The following is an 11653-nucleotide window of genomic DNA, read 5'->3' as shown; positions in this document are numbered from 1 at the left end:
AAGGCCGGCTGGCTCTGTGTAATAAGGGATTGGGACGTGCAGGACTGTTCAAAATCGATGGGTCTAATACCCTTGCTTCCAACTGCAGCTGCCTCAGAGGGAAATTTCTTGGCCCCTTCAAGTGAGCTCCCCTTCAACATTTCTTAAGAGCATAAGAACGGCCGGTTCGGGTCAGACTAAAGGTCCATCCAGCCCAGTATCCTGTCTGCCGACAGTGGCCAATGCCAGGGGAATGGTGTCGCCTAGCCTCTGTTTGTCAGAAGGATGGAGATGGATGACAAGAGAGTGATCACTTGACCATTGCCTGTTAGCTTCACTCCCTCTGGGGCGTCAGTAATATTGTTACAACCCTCCCGTAGGGAAGCCTGGGGAATGTAAATTACAGGGGAAACTGGGAGGGAAAAGTAATTGCTTTCATTTTAATTATACGCTTTGAATTTTTGACTTTAGCCAAACGCTTTTAATTAAATTATCTGAACAAGTGTGAGTCACCAAGTTTTCTGTAAATGTGATCGTGGGGAAGAGTCATTTATGTTTTGCTGTTCTCAGTTTTGTATTTACTTGTAACAAATAAATATAATATAAAAATAATAAAACCCTTTGCATGTGTGAAACACCAGCGAGTGTTTGTGAGGGGCTTTGAACTCCTGAGTTTGGAGTACGCTGAAGAACTTCCAGCCTGAACACTCTTACTCTCTATGCTTGGTAGGCCTAGAAAAAGAGGCATGTTGAGAGTGAATGTCACAAATGGGGGTGTCATAAACAGATAGGCAAGAGTTAATAGAACAGAAGTACTTCATATCTCTTTTGCCTGTAAAGGGTTAACAAGATCAGTGAGCCTGGCTGTCACCTGACCAGAGGACCAATCAGGGGACAGGATACTTTCAAAGCTTGAGGGAGGGAAGTTTTTGCGTGCGCTGTTAGTGTTTGTTGTTGTTCTCTCTGGGTTCTGAGAGTGACCAGACATGCAACCAGGTTTCTCTTCAATCTCTCCGATACAGGTTCTTATAGACTCAAAATAGTAAGTACTGGGTGATAAGGCGCGTTAGGCTTATGTTTGTGCTCTTTATTTGCAAATGTGTATTTGGCTGGAAGGTGTTCGAATTTGTATTTTGCTGGAAGGATTTAATTTGTACTTGTATACTTAGGCTGGGAGGGTATTCCCAGTGTCTATAGCTGAAAGACCCTGTAACATATTCCATCTTAAATTTACAAAGATAATTTTTACTGTTTTTCTTTCTTTAATTAAAAGCTTTTCTTGTTTAAGAACCTGATTGTTTTTTTTTCTGGTCTGAGACCCCAGGGGGGGTCTGGATCCACCAGGGAATTGATGGGGAGAAATGAGGGAAGGGGAGAGAAAGGTTAATTTCTCTCTGTGTTAGGATTACTTTGTCTCTCAGGGAGAGTCTGGGAGGGGATTGAGAAGGAAGGGGAAGGTGCAGGATTTCCTCTCTGTTTAAGATTCAAGGAGTTTGAATCACAGTAATCTTCCAGGGTAACCCAGGGAGGGGAAGCCTGGGAGGGGCAACGGTGAGGGAAAGGGTTTACTTCCTTGTGTAAGATCCAGGGGGTCTGGGTCTTGGGGGTCCCGGGCAAGGTTTTGGAAGGACCAAAGTGTACCAGGCACTGGAATTCCTGGTTGGTGGCAGCGCTACAAGTACTAAGCTGGTAATTGAGCTTAGAGGCATTCATGCTGGTCCCCCTTCTTTTGGATGCTAAGGTTCAGAGTGGGGAATTATACCATGACAGGGGGTCAATGCAGAAACAAAAACAGCTCATCCTTTTGACTCCTCCTACCACAGGCTGAGCTCTAGGGTGATCCCTGTTACACTGCATTACAAGACAGGGTTAGTAATATGTCTGGTTAAAAATTTTTATGCATCCTTGGATTTAAGCATCAACAATAAAAAGCTGGCTAATGTTGTGATCGACTTTGTTGTGAAATTACGCCAATAGGCCACACAGGCAGATCGTTCCTAGGCTGAGGCACAAGAACCAAAGATACGCAGAGTGTTCCAAATACCAAATTTTTATTACCTTCAAGCGTGATGCCCCCCTGCTAACCAGGGGAGGTCCCTGGCTGCAGGTTACAAAGAGGTTATATGCCTTTTAGCAGTGCATGCTGCCCCCGTGTGTCGTAAGCTGTAGCCAAGAAACAAATCATTTAGCTATTTTTAACCTATCACAACCAACTGTTTTTACATGTCAGCTAGCATTCAGGCAAGCAGAAACTTTATACACCAGAACCTTCCTGCACTGTTAAGTTGTTTTTTCCTCTTTATCTAATCTTAACACTTTCTTCCTTTAATGGTATATGACACTTTGCATTTGTGGTTAGCTAGAGGAAACAAGCTATAGTGCCGACCCCGGTACGTGACGTACTTGCTTCACCTTAATGGCGGCTCTATGCTGCCAAAATGGAGTTACTTATGCTAAGCTGTAACAAATTTCACTGTCCTTATATGTGAGGATAATACTTCTCCAGAGGAATTGTGTGTCTGTCAATTTCTATCTTTTCTATAGTGTGATAGCATTGGAAGCATTTGGGGGGAGGGCTAGTTCAGTGGCTTTGAGCATGGCTTGCTAGACCCAAGCCTATCAGTTCAATCCTTGAAAGGGCCACTTAAGAATCTGGGACAAATCAGTACTTGGTCCTGCTAGTGAGGACAGGAGCCTGGGCTAAATAGCTTTTCAACAACCCTTTCAGTCCTAGGAGACAGGATAGCTCTGTTATTATTATAGAAATACCAAGATATAATTCTAGTCACCAAGTGCCCCATGTGTATTCCTTTGTCTTTCCTTGGAAAAACATCTCTCTAATGGGTCAGAGTAACCCAGTGGTAATTAACTCTTTCAGGTTCGTGAAACGAGGCCCAGGGTAGGTTTCTCTTGAACATTTCAAGCTTGTTCATCTGAAAAATAGGAATAAAATCTCAATATGGAATTCGAACAGGAAAATTTTCAGTACCAGACAATTTAAATCTGCTCAAGTTTATATACCTGCCATTGAGCCAACCCCTTCCAATAAAGAGAGTTAAAGTGCATTGCAAGACTCTCAATGGTTGAACATTGTTCTCACTTAGTTCAGAAGATGTTTCACCCAAAGAGATCCCCAAAAAATCAACAGGACAAAAAATGAAGAATAGGCCTATGGGAGAGTTACTCTCCCATTCGTGATGTATTTGGAAGCCATGAAATAGAAGTGTCCAGTAGGTTCAGGAGATATAAGTTAGTGTTCGGCATGAGTAGTCCCAACTAATGGCGTTTGTTTCTGACCCTGTGAAACACTCCCTGTGTGATCTTCACCTGAATGTGCCTCCATTAGCCTCTGTGTCAAACAGGTATAATTATAACTTTCATGGTGGATGCTCTGAGGCGTCCTCTGATCTAAACACGTTAAAGCACTTTACAATTATTCATCAAGTTTAATATGCCCAAAGAGATGCATTAGTATAGTAGTAAACTTTTAAGTGGATTAGATGCTCCAATCTTGAAGATTAGATTCATTTTAAGAAAGCGTGTCAAGGTCTCAGATGCCACTCCAGTGCTCAGTTCATGATTCCTAGTCTCTGAAATTCTTTGCATTTTCCTTTTATACATATTAGGGCTGTGAAACAATAAAAAAAATTACTCATGATTAATGGTGCAATTAATCATGCTGTTAATAATAGAATACTATTTATTTAAATATTTTTGGATGTAGCCTACATTTGCAAAGATATTGATTGCAAATGCAACACAGAACACAAAATTCTCAGTGCTCAGTTATATTTATTTTGACTACAAATATTTGCAGCGTAAAAAACAAAAGAATTAGTACATTTCAATTCCCCCATTGCAAGTACTGTAGGGAAATCTCTTTATCATGAAAGTTGAACTTACAAATAGAGAATTATGTGAAAAAGAGAAATGCATTGAGAAATAGAACAATGGAAATCTTTAGAACTTACAAGTCCACTCTGTCCTATTTCTTGTTCCACCAATCGCTTAGACAAACAAATTTGTTTACATTTGCACGAGATAATGATGCCCACTTCTTGTTTACAATGTCACCTGAAAGTGGAACAGGTGCTCACATGGCTCTGTTGTGGGTCAGAGTCACAAGATATGGCCAAAAAGATTCATATGTTGCTTGATGCTTCAACCACCATTCCAGAGGACGTGCATCCATGCCGATGATGGGTTTCTGCTCGATAATGATCCAAAGCAGTGTGGACTGACACATGTTCGTTTTCATCATTTGAGTCAGGTGCCACAAGCAGAAGGCTGATTTCTTTCTGGAGATTTGGGTTCTGAAGTTTTCACATTGGAGTGTTGCTGTTTAAAGACTTCTGAAAGCAAGCTCCACATCTCATTCCTCTCAGATTTTTGGAAGTCACAAATTTAATTAACAAATGATTTTTTTTTAACGAGTATCATCAGCATGGAAGCACATCCTCTAGAATGGTGGCCGAAACATGAAGGGGCATACGAATGTTTAGCATATCTGGCATGTATACACTTTGCAACGTTAGCTACACAAAGTGCCATGCAGAAATGCCTGTTCTCACTTTCAGGTGACATTGTAAAGAAAGAGAGAAGATCGCGTAAATCCGGTTAACGCTGCTACAATAGGTTTTAAAAGTGTAAGTGTAGCCAGTTGCTGAGGTGGATCCTGTAGGCTCTAAAGTTTACATTGTTTTGTTTTTGAGTGCAGTATGTAACAAAATCAATATGTGATAAGTTGCACTTTCACAAAAAGGGATTGTACCACAGTGCTTCCGATGAAGTGAATCGAAAAATACAATTTCTTTATATTTTTACGAGTGAGTGCAAATACTAATTGAAACTAATGATATGAAGTGAGCACTGTACACTTTGTACTCTGTGTTCTTAGTGAAATCAATATATATGAAAATGTAGAAAAACTCCAAATATTTAATACATTTTACTTGGTATTCTATTACTTAACAGTGCGATTAAAATTGTGATTAATCATGATTAATTTTTTTAATTGCCATTAATTTTTTTGAGTTAATCAAGTGAGTTAACTGCAATTAATCGACAGTCCTAATATATATTTTAAAATTGAAGGGTAGATGCTGAACCAGTGTAAAGGAGGACAGTTCCATTAACTTCAAATTGAAGGAAGGTGCTTTACCCAACCTGGGTTAGAGAAAAACTTATCTGGAGTGGATCTTTCTGAGAATACTCTGCACCTGCACTCATAGCTGCTAATATCTAATATACCGTGAAATCAATGGGAAACATCAGCTATTGCATCTCCATCCATGAGTAGCCACGAGAACTGGGTCTTGTGAGAAACTTCAGCTAATAAAGAGAAGGAAGAAGCAGAAGACTGACAGAGTTAAGGAGAACTTCTTCAACAGTCAGATTGCTGTGGGATGAGACTGGATTAAGTCTGATCAGCCTAGGGCATCCTGCAAGCCCCTTCTCCGACAAAGTTTTTCAGCCAGAATTAGAATGATTTTAAAGTGTAAAATTGACCCTCACCAGGATTTCTTCTAACCTGAACACCATAAAATGTCTCCCCTCAATTGTAGGGCACAGAATATCACTGAAGTCTATGGAACTGTACTGATGTACACTGGCTCAGCATCCTTTTGTCAGTGGAGGCGACTGCAGCATCCAGTCACCGGGGCGCGCCCTTGGGGAGGTGCCCCACTCCCACCTGGCTATGGCATGGGGAGCCTGGGACTCCACAGGTGGCCAGTGAGATCCCAACCCACGTTGCCAGGGCAGGCTCTCGCTGAAAGGGTCTGTGAGGCAGAGACAGAGAGACAGGTTTGTCAGCAACCACCAAAAAAATTATTGTGAGAACCTTTGAATCCGAATCCATAACTTGGAGGCATCTAATGCAAGGGGGAAAAATCTGCTATTAAAATATTACAGCTCTGTGCACAGGGACAACTTTAATGAGCTTCAAGTGCTTTGAAGTCCTTTGATTTGAGGAAGCCTCCGATCATCAAGCACAATATCGCTATGAGATCTCATTTATGTGGAGGTGAAGAAGCACATTGAGGTGAAGGTCACACAGGGAGCAAGTGGTAGAGTCAGCAATAAAACCAGTCAAGGTGATTACTCACCCCATGCTCACCACTGATCCTGAACTGCATTGGACAGTTCACATTCACTGCTTTCAAATAGTCCACTGCAGCATCAGTGAAGTCACTAGAATGATCTCAGGAATGTAGCTGGCTCATAACTGCAGGATATAATGTACATGTAGGGCTGGATTCAGGGTCAGATGACCCAGGTGGTCGCCTGGGGTGCTGAGTTTGGGAGGTGCTGGGCTTGGGATGTTGTTTCTGTTGTTATCAGCAGAAAGGAAAGTAGAATGTTTGAAGCAAAATGTTTCAGGTATTCACTATGTGGATTCATTTTTCACTAACCTCCTCAGAATTATGTTTTCCTCAAATCTTCTACAGTCTTGTCAGCCAGGCCCTCACAGTCTTGCTAGTCAGGCAGTGAGCTGTAAGAATGAAGTGAAGTGAGAGCCCAGCTGTGATACTCTCAACCTTTTTTTATTGTGTAATTGTGAAAACGTACTTGTGTTTTAAGAGGAGAAGAGTGTAAGTAGCAACTAATACAGGACAACTTTATCGAGACACCTGTGTTATCTATCGAACCCCTATCTGTGCAACAATATAAAAAAATACCATTATTTCTTTTGCCATATTTAACATGTAATGTTTAATGAGTTTCTAAGACTGCGGAACATTGACCTTTGCTCTCCCTAATACTCTCTGTTTTCCTTCACAGAAAATAAAAGATGCCCCCAAAAAAGCCTTCAGGTGCTCAGTATAGGAAGCAAAAAGCTGTTACAATCTAGTTTTCAGAAAGGGGCCAATTTGGTGGGAAAATATCTGAAAAAGAACGACATAGACTGGGCATTAGCCATCTTCCCAGTGCAGAAGAAATTGAGGAGCAAAGCAGAAGTGATGAAAGTCCTATTAGTAAGGAATGAGCAGATCTAGCTGAAGATAAGGAATGCAAATGTGAGGAAAGGGATGGAGAATCATCCAGTTTTCCTGTCAGAATAAAGGAGAGTGATGATAATTGTCAGTGGTTCGCAGTCATGTTGGAAGGACATAACAAGTGGGGTCCGGCAGGGATCAGTTCTGTGTCTGGTTCTGTGTCCGGTTCTGTTCAATATCTTCAGCAATGATTTAGATAATGGCATAGAGAGAACACTTATAATGTTTGCTGATAATATCAAGCTGGTTGGAGGTTGCAAGAGTTTTGGAGGATAGAATTAAAATTCAAAATGATCTGGCCAAACTGGAGAAAATGGTCTGAAGCAAATAGGATGAAATTCAATAAGGACAAATGTAATGTGCTTCATTTTTCAGATCAATGAATCAGATCATGTTTTATCATCAGTGATCCTAATCTCTACTGGAGGAATGTGCTAAAGCCTCTGATCTCAACTACCCTCTTCCTTGCAAAGAAGAATTTGGCTTGCCAGAGCTCATCGGGTAACTTGTTCGATGAACATAAAAGTAATTTCCTTGGTGTGGTAGAGCTCCGTGGAAAATACAACAATGTCATGTGGGACCAGCTAAATCGAGTAGTTAGGACTAGGGTAACATCTTAAAGCTGTCGCCTGAGGTAATACTATTTAATGTTGATCTAGCCAGTGTTGGTGCACAGTTCAATTGCTGGATGTTAGTACAGTTCAGTTATTCTTAAAATTTAAAAAAATATTCTATAAGCTTAGAGGAAATTATTTTCTTTATTTGCTTACATGTGGCATGAATACATATAGAATTACAGATCCTAGCATGCAAATATATCATCTTATGTGACAGGGATAAATCATGCATGCAAATCATACAGCAAGTTTATGAAACGGGCTGCAAATGGTATTCGAAAGTTTAAAAATTGGAGGAAGGAGCACCAAAGGTGCTCCTCACTTGGGGCAGCGTTTGGTCTAGGGCTGGTCTTGTGTGCACGTCACACCACGTAGAGGTAGGAACAAATTAGGGCTGTCAAACAATTAAAAAAATTAATCAGGATTAATCACACTGTTAAACAATAATAGAGTGTCATTTATTTAAATATTTGTAAATGTTTACTACATTTCCATAAACATTTATATCAATGACAGGACCAAATCCAAAGTGTACAGTGCTCAATTTATATTATTATTTTTATTACAAATATTTGCACTGTAAAAAAGAAACAAAGGAAATAATATTTTTCAGTTCACCTCTGTTATAAACAGATAAGAAAAGTTAATAGCACAGAAGTACTTTATATCTCTTTGACTATAAAGGGTTAACAAGTTCAGTAGCCTGGCTGTCACCTGACCAGAAGGCCAATCAGGGGACAGGATACTTTCAAATCTTGAGGGAGGGAAGTTTCTGTGTGTGCTGTTAGTTTTTGGTTGTTGTTCACTCTGCGGGCTCAGAGGGACCAGACCAGGTTTCTCTCCAATCTCCCTGATACAGGCTCTTATAAGTTCAAAATAGTGAGTACTAGATAGATAAAGCGAGTTAGGCTTATGTTTGTTTTCTTTATTTGCAAATGTGCATTTGACTGGAAGGAGTTTTAATTGTGCATTTGGCTGGAAGGAGCTCAAATTTGTATTTTGGCTGAAAGGATTTTAATTTGTACTTGAATACTTAGGCTGGGAGGGTATTCCCACTGCCTATAGCTAAAAAACCCTGTACCTAATCCATCTTAAATTTACAAAGATAATTTTTACTGTTTTTCTCTCTTTAATTAAAAGTTTCTTGTTTAAGAACCTGACTGTTTTTTTATTCTGGTATGAGACCCCAGGGGATGGGGTCTGGATTCACCAAGGAATTGGTGGGGAGAAAGGAGGGAAGGGGAGAGAGAGGCTAATTTCTCTCTGTGTCAGGATTACTTTCTCTCTCAGGAGAGTCTGGGAGGGGGAAGAGAAGGAGGGGGAAGGTGAATTTTCCTCTCTGTTTTGTGATTCAAGGAGTTTGAATCACAGTGATCTTCCAGGGTAACCCAGGGAGGGAAAGCCTGGGAGAGGCAACGGTGGGGAAAGGGTTTTTTTTCCTTGTGTTAAGATCCAGAGGGTCTGGGTCTTGGGGTTCCCCGGCAAGGTTTTGGGGGGACCAGAGTGTACCAGGCACTGGAATTCCTGGTTGGTGGCAGCACTACAGGTTCTAAGCTGGTAATTAAGCTTAGAGGAATTCATGCTGGTACCCCATCTTTTGGACGCTAAGGTTCAGAGTGGGGAAATTATACCATGACATGGTGTGCAGCGTGTGGATAGATAGATAAGATAGAATCCAAAAGCCAGTGAGGTTTTTATTTCTCTCCCTGCTAGCTATCTGCAGGCAGACTGAGAGGTTTGGGTTTAGAAGCAAAAGCCAGTAGGATTTTTTCTTTCTCTTTCCCTGCTAGCTGTGGGTAAAGCAGGCTAGAGGAGATTGTGTTAAAAGCAAAGGTCTTCAAGTTTTTTTTGGTCTCTCCCTTCTAAGAACTCTGAAGGCAGAAGCACTAGGGTTTACCAAGGATCTCTGTTAAAGAAAGGGACTCCAGTTGTGAGTCACCATACACCAGCAAAACACATTTACAAATAAATGTTTTTTTTTCTTTCTAACTCTGTCGGGAATAGCTAGGTAGAAGGAGTTAAAAAAAGACTCTGTTGCTAAGCAACCCTAAGGGGGCAACAGAGAAGCAGCATTTCAGGCAGTAAACAGCAGAGGGCGCCCCAATACAGGAAAACAGAAACCATGACTACCAAGGATGCCCTGAAACAGGAACGAGCGAGACTGGAGGCAGAGGAAGAAATCAAAGACGCAGACCACAAGCGAGACATGGAAAAGAAACTACAAGAGATGGAGCTGACAGAAAGAGAAAAAGAGGCTGCCCACAGGAGAGAGCTAGAACTCCTGAGGGAGGCTCACCGGCAGGCCCTGGAATTAGAACAGGCTAAGCAATGGAACACAGCCAATCCTAACAACACTTCACCAGTTATTGTTCCACATTCCAAGAAATTTCCCACCTACAAGGCAGGTGATGACACTGAGGCCTTCCTAGAAAATTTTGAAAGGACCTGCCATGGGTACAGCATCTCTGAAGACCAGTACATGATAGAGCTGAGGCCACTGCTCAGTGGACCCCAGCAGAGGTGGTGGCTGAAATGCCTAAGGAGAACATGAACGATTATAAACTTTTCCAAACCAAGGCCAGAATCAGAATGGGGCTAACACCTAAGCATGCCCGTCAGGGGTTCAGAGCCCTAAGGTGGAAACCAGATGTGTCATTCACCCGATACACCTACCACATTGGGAAAAATTATAATGCCTGGATATCAGGAGCCAATGTTAAATCTCTGGACGACATGCATCTCCTAATACAATTGGAACAGTTGTCAGAGGGTGTTCTGGAGGAAATAGAAAGGTACATCTTAGATGGGAAGGCCAAAACTGTCACCAAGGCGGGGGAGATTGGAGCCAGATGGGTGGAAGTGGCAGAAAAGAAAAAAGCTACTATCAAGGGGAGCGAATATCACAGAGGTCACACCGACAATAAACCCTATACCCGTGGGCAACCCAAGACCCCACCTACAACCCAAGAAAAGCTGCCGACTCCCTATTCTCTCTCCTCACCAATCTCCAGTAACCCACCTCGGCCCAGTGACCAGTCAGCTGGGCGATGCTTCAAGTGTAATGAACTGGGACATATAAAGGTCAACTGCCCCAAGAACCCCAACCGAGTGCAGTTCATTATATCTCCATCACTTCAAAGATCCCTAGGCCCAGATGCCTCTCAAATACCCTCGGAGTGAAGGGAAATTTTGAGAGTGGGCGGAAAGAAGGTTATTGTGTGGAGAGACACGGGGGCACAAATGTCAGCTATCCACCAATCCTTAGTGGAGCCCAAATTCATCAACTCAAAGGCCCAAGTGACAATTTACCCCTTCATGGTAAACTTGCCTACAGCTAAACTGCCTGTTCAGTACAAAGGCTGGTCAGGAATGTGGACTTTTGCAGTCTATAACAATTATCACATCCCCATGCTAGTGGGGGAAGACTTGGCCAAGCAGGTAAAGTGGGCCAAGAGGCTGGGAATGGTTACACGCAGCCAAGTCAGGTAAGCTTCCAGACCCATCCCTGTTCCTGAGCCGTCCACAGGATCCCCGTCTGTGGTAGCAGAAACCCAGACAGGGGTAGTGAACCCGAATTCCCTGCCAATGACTCCAACAGCCACAGTACTTCCAGTCCCAGACCCGGACTTGGAAACGCAACCAGCACCAGAACCATTGCCAGCACTGACGCCAGCACTTGCAAACACATCTTCACCCCCAATGCCAGAGGGCGCCAGCGAGCCTGAAGTGGCAGAAGCAGCAGACAACCAGACCCAAGAGGCTCAGCCAGAGCCTGAAACACCACCTGGTGCACCAGTAGGGAGCAGTTGACCAACCACGAAAACAACCCCATCACCTATATCACTTCCCAAAGGACCAAGCCCAAGTCCACAGTCTAAAAAGAAACTGGTGTCTCCAGCCTCCAGGAAACATTTCCAGACTGAGCAGGAAGCAGATGACAGCCTTCAGAAATCTTGAGCTGCGGCACGGAGCACCCAACCACCTCTCAGCTCTTCTAACCGATCTCAGTTTGTTATAGTACAAGGGCTTTTATATAGGGAGACTCTTTCTGGTGGACAC

The 11653-nt window shown here is 42.5% G+C and overlaps 1 long non-coding RNA gene across 1 annotated transcript in view; it reads left to right on the top strand.

The window, feature by feature from the left end:
• The first annotated feature begins 751 nt into the window (after nucleotides 1–751).
• Nucleotides 752–11653, top strand: part of LOC142046592 (uncharacterized) — a 209358-nt gene continuing 198456 nt past the window's right edge. The window contains exon 1 of the long non-coding RNA XR_012655581.1: nucleotides 752–1055. This is a non-coding gene — a long non-coding RNA (uncharacterized LOC142046592). The remainder of the gene's footprint in view (nucleotides 1056–11653) is intronic.

This window comes from Chelonoidis abingdonii, chromosome 1 (genome assembly GCF_003597395.2).
Source record: "Chelonoidis abingdonii isolate Lonesome George chromosome 1, CheloAbing_2.0, whole genome shotgun sequence".
Lineage (NCBI taxonomy): Eukaryota > Metazoa > Chordata > Testudines > Testudinidae > Chelonoidis > Chelonoidis abingdonii.
This window is presented reverse-complemented; position numbering and strand designations above follow the sequence as displayed.